General features: G+C 39.8%; 1 pseudogene; it reads left to right on the top strand.

Moving 5' to 3' along the window:
• Positions 1-2429: 2429 nt before the first annotated feature.
• Positions 2430-2548, top strand: LOC112479958 (annotated as a pseudogene).
• Positions 2549-5404: the final 2856 nt, after the last annotated feature.

Here is a 5404-nt window from a genome sequence, read left to right on the forward strand (position 1 = left end):
TCCCACCAATTTCAGAATATTCACACGAGGCCTCCGAGATTTTATTTTCCTGGAAATGGAAGTGTCAATTGAGTTTTCAATATTTTGTGAACTCAAGGACACATGACATATTTATTTGTGGTAAGAGAAATCCCTGCCACAGAAGAGGCTGACGTAATTATTATCTTCAAAAGGTTATTCTGTGGCTTCTGCCCCTTGTGTCACCTGTGGGAAAGGTACTTTTCTAAGACATGATGATAGCTTAACCAGAACTGCGCTGCCCCTGGGATGAGGAAGCCTCGCTCCAATGCAGAACTTGCTGTGGGAGAGCGAATCACAGAGCTGTTTTTAATGCCTGAGAAATGCACTTTGGAAGCATTTCTGTAGACTTATACCTTACGTGAAGGGATGGGAGAGAGCAGGAAGCATCCTATTACGTAAGGCAAGATTGCTTTTTAATGTTGAACTTCAAAACTGTCCTGCCTACTTAAGCGTGGTCTATTAAAATAGTTGCACTGTAAGACTTAAGGTGACTTTTGTACTTTTTCCATTGCAAGACTGAAGCCCATCATACTTAAAGCAGGTGTGCAAAATCCGAAGTGACAGAGTTAATCATTTGCCACACAACATAACAGCTACTCTTGGAAAGCTGCACAGGGGAGAACCTTTCCAGAAACTAACAACACCCAGACTGGAACCAGTTAGCTGGATATCCCTGTTTACTAACCAAACTCCAGGAAGGGAGGGAGAGGTGCTCATTCATTCTCCCTACATTTTCTTTTTTACTTCAGTGCATTTTCATACGTAAGTCAAAATGCTAGTAATCATTCTTTTCAGTCTCCCTGTGAACCTTACTAACAATTGTGTGAAAATACTCAAAAAAATGGACTGGACTCTTAGTTTGTACAAAGCCTCCTTCTTTTCCCATGCCTTCGTTTCAAAGCGCCTTTAGTCTGACCTATGCATTTATCTAGTTTCAAAGTCTTTAGATCCACCAACCTGAAGATCCTTAACAAAAATCTACCTGTTTGCTTTTGTTATGAACTTCAAGAAAGAAAGTAAATGAATACCACTCACTTTCAGCAAATTACAAGAGAGTTATTGTAGTCTGTAGGGGCCACCAAGACCTTTTCCCACCACTCTTCAGTTCATTTATAAATATCCAGAAATATATAGCAGGGAAATTATAATGATCAAAGTGTATTTTTTTAGATAATTATAAGCAAGAACTTGATTGGAGCTTCTACATTTGTTATAGGTATTTGAAAAGGCAGTTTTCTGGTTCTCTCAAATTAGTAATTTATAAATAGCAAGCCATGTTGATTGTCTAAAGAGATTTAACCAAAAAAAAACTTGATGAAAATGGCTAAAATGGATTTAAATTGGTGAATCAAGCTGAGGTTCCAGCAGAATGATTGGGTTTAGCATTTGATACCATTTGATACATGAGTTTTCACATACCGAAGACTTACTTTGAAAGAAATTGTTTACGTGGGGATTATGAACACCTTGAATTATAAGAGGAAGTATGTGAGCCTTTTTTTTTTTTTAATCATGAAAAGATTTTTTTTGATGTGCATTTAGAACTGGAAAATATGTAACCAAAGTCTCATCGGGGTGATCTTAGTGGATGAGAAAGACTTTACAACAATTTCAAGTGTGCTTACCACTTCTAGCCTCCGAAGAAGAACTTGGGTAAGGGAGGGGACTGTGGGCAGGCAGAACACTGTGAGTGCATAGAGCAGAAGCTGTCAAATAAGGCTTTGGAATACTTTCATAAAGTATTTTAATTTTGCTCTGTAGAAAGTAATAAAAATTAGAGTGGATAAGTATCCAAAATACTTTTCCACTCCCAGGAAGACTAATATATTAGGACTGTACTGATTTATAAAATTAAGCTTGCAAATGCATAATTTAAAAATCTTAGACTACAACTCTTTAATCCACAGTTAGAAAGAATTTTTTTCAATTCCTTTAGATCTACAAAACATTGGCATGTTTCCTGGTTCTGTGTCTTGTTTTGGATCCCATCCAGGTCTATAGTTACTGCAGATAATCAATAGCAGACATATAGAGCGGAACTTATTTGTAAGACATCTTTACTCCACTGTTCTGACAGAATTTAAAACCACGCTAATGGCAGTTATGACAGTGAGTGCAATTCACGATGTGCAATCAAGGTTTGTAATTACATAGTTTTAAAGCAGTCCTAATCATGCAGTGCCTTGATTTAATTCCAACTCAATGAAACCAGAAACCAAGCAAAATTCGTGAGATAAAAGGGTCACGAGTAAAATGAGATAATCTGACAAAGTATCTTGCTGGGATTTATATGACTTAAAGATGATTAATTACATTCTCATAGCATGTATACAGATTTAAAAATTTTTTAAACTTCAAGATAATTTATAGTCAATAACGGGGAGATGTTGAATTTAATTTGGAGTTAAGTCTAAGGCTATGCCACTCTGAACAAGCCGGATCCCGTCTGATCTCGGAAGCTAAGCAGGGTCGGGCCTGGTTAGTACTTGGATGGGAGACCACCTAGGAAGACCAGGTGCTGTAGACCTAAAAACATAAGGGATTGTAAGCCAACAAGGTCCTTGCAATCTGTGAGGTCAACCAAGGGTTGCCTCGTCTAAAATAAATAAATAAATAAACAAACAAATGAATAAATAAATTTGGAGTTGATTAGATTAGAGACTTTTGTTTTCTTTTAACCCCCTTGCAAATGAAATTTCATCCACATGTTTGGAAACCATGAAAGAAATTTTAAGACTATTTTCAAATAAGATTTTTAAAAGAGACAAAAAAAACTAGTGCTGTGTTTGCTAAATACTTTCATAATCATGATAATTATATGCACTGGTAGTTTTTGCCTCAGTGACTCCTTGCAAAGTCGGTGGCCAAGCAGCGACTCACATTACAGGTCACCTGAAAGTCCCTTTGTGTTCCTGCTTCTATGCTTCATCCCATTGTGACTTGCCTTTCAAGAGTAGAGACTCTACTTTGCATATGCAGTTAGGAGATTCTGCTTCAGTATAACACTTGGAAATATTTTTTTCTGCTGTGAAACATAATGTGAACTCAGCCACACTGATCTTGCCGAGTCTTAGAAGGGAACTAATAAACCTAATGAACAGTAGCACTGGCTAAAGCTTTGTCAGAGGCAGTTCTCCTGAGATGCTCAAAAGAGAATTTTGGCACATTGAAATAAATGGTTACAATGAACAGAATAAAATAAAAGGTGAACTTGAAAGTAAAAGAATAGAATACTAATATCCAGTGACCACAAGGGACCTTTTATGAAAAAGAGAGAAAATATTATTTTTCCCTGGCTGAGAAGTGTCAGCTAGACCGGCAAGAGACACACAAAAACCTAGTTTGATAGATCTTATAAGGGAAACTGATCTTCGAAAAGTTTATTTTATTCATGAAACATTTTATTATATAATTATACAGAAATTTAGGAGATTCTTTCTTGAGATAAGTTCAAGTTTATCTCTACGGCAAGTAGAAAGTGGGACCAGAGATATTTTACACCCTTGAGAGTCAACATATAAGTACCTTAGAATGGAAACAATGTGCAGACCAGGGCCACCTTTGTCCCAGATAAGCTCACTGTCTCACGGCTCTTTTCACCTTGTACTCCTTGGCCCCATTGTCACCGTGCCTCTGAGCCTTCACACAAGCATTCCGATGAGGCTCAGAAACGTGGAAGAGGGGGCGCAGGGACATTCTCCAGCCCCCTGCAGGCACAGCGTATTATTGACAACTACTGTGTCCAAGAGAGCCTTGCAGATTTGGAATGAGAGAGGAATAGCATTTGTGCTGAGAGGAGATTATCGCTAAGGAAATAAGCTACAAGGGAACCGCATAGGCTTCGCCGGAGCGGTGGACAATGGACCATTTGTAGAGAAACGTAATAGCTATAGCCCACGACAAGTAAGACTGACAGAGGATATCGCGATCCTTCTGGGTATTCAAAGCAAGGAATTGAGGTGTCAATGATGAAATGATGGACTCATAATTCTCACGTCAGAGTTGTTAATAAAACTTCATGCCATAAAAATATTCATTAAAAAGGTGTGTAACAAGACTGTTTACCCACAAGACAAAAGTGTCTGGCCCTAAAATTAGAAGGGTTCATATTGAAGAAGCCAAAGGGCCCTTGTCTTGAGATGACTTGGTTGAGCAGGAATATGGGACCATCATATCCCTCTGTGCCTTTTTCAAAGAGACTTTTCTTAAGTTACAATTACCCTGAATTATTCATTTCTCTCTAGTACCGATCGACAAGTATGACAGTTGATTCACACCCTACAAGAAGGGGGCAAGACACAGTTTTCCATGACACCTGACCGTAGTTCTCTTTCTGACTTGCTCCTGGATGTGTCTTCCACGAGCAGGGTGTCAGTTTCTTCCTCTATAAAATGATGGGATGAAGTCTATATTCCAGCTTCAAAATTCTCTGTCAGTATCCTGCTATTTCGAGCAACTGGTTGTAAAAGCTAGTTCATATTATGCTCGTTGTTTACTATAAAAGTCAAAGTTTTATAAGTCCAGTACTGACGGTCAGATGGGGAACCAGGAGAAAGGCCAAGTGCAATAAGGCGAACACCTTGAGGTATGGTGCTGCCACTACCATGCTGTCATCTGGCCCAACGGTTGGGGTTATTCTGCTATATGGAAACCTCAAGCCTCATCGTTCATGTTTAGAAGCAAATTGCAGTAAGGCTATCTCATTATAGTGTATTAGCATTAGAAAAGTGGGCTTTCACAGCTATTGTCTCATTGCTCCTCAAAACTAACCCTCAAAGGCTTCAAACCCCACTAATCCACCTGATTCTCTACTCTTGTTTAAATTCAAATTTTTCCATTCCCGTTGGTGTTGTCCTAGGTCACGAACTCATCTCCTCCAGACACAGGGGCCTGCAGACAATCATTTTCTAACTCCTCTCTCTACTGTGTTTACAATGGTGCAAGATAAGGTCAAACCCCTCTCTAGGACTGCCACCCACATCCAGCCATTCCATATGATTGGCAATTCCCTGAAAGTGGCTATGCCGTGCCTGCCTGCAGGGTTCTGTCTGTCCCACTGCCTCTGCTTGGTGTATTCTTTCCCCACCACCTACCTGGCAAAGCCTCAATCAACCTTTGAGACTCCAGAGTCTACTCCCATATAAGGGTTGCGGTCTTCCTCCCCCAGACAGAGCCGATCACTCTGTTGGGAAACAGCTGTGGGCAATATCTTTAAGCCCGTATTCCCCACCATCGCTGATCAGATCCTACGTGTGTGTTCATGAGTCTCGCTTCCCTTTTAGGCGGGAATGCAGAGAGATCCAATGGGCGGTGCTCATTCTTCATGCCCCTTCATGAACTCCTGGCTAATGTACAAGGATATAAGCCCTCCAGGTAGCATGGA

Source organism: Pteropus alecto, unplaced genomic scaffold, assembly GCF_000325575.1.
Source record: "Pteropus alecto unplaced genomic scaffold, ASM32557v1 scaffold21, whole genome shotgun sequence".
Lineage (NCBI taxonomy): Eukaryota > Metazoa > Chordata > Mammalia > Chiroptera > Pteropodidae > Pteropus > Pteropus alecto.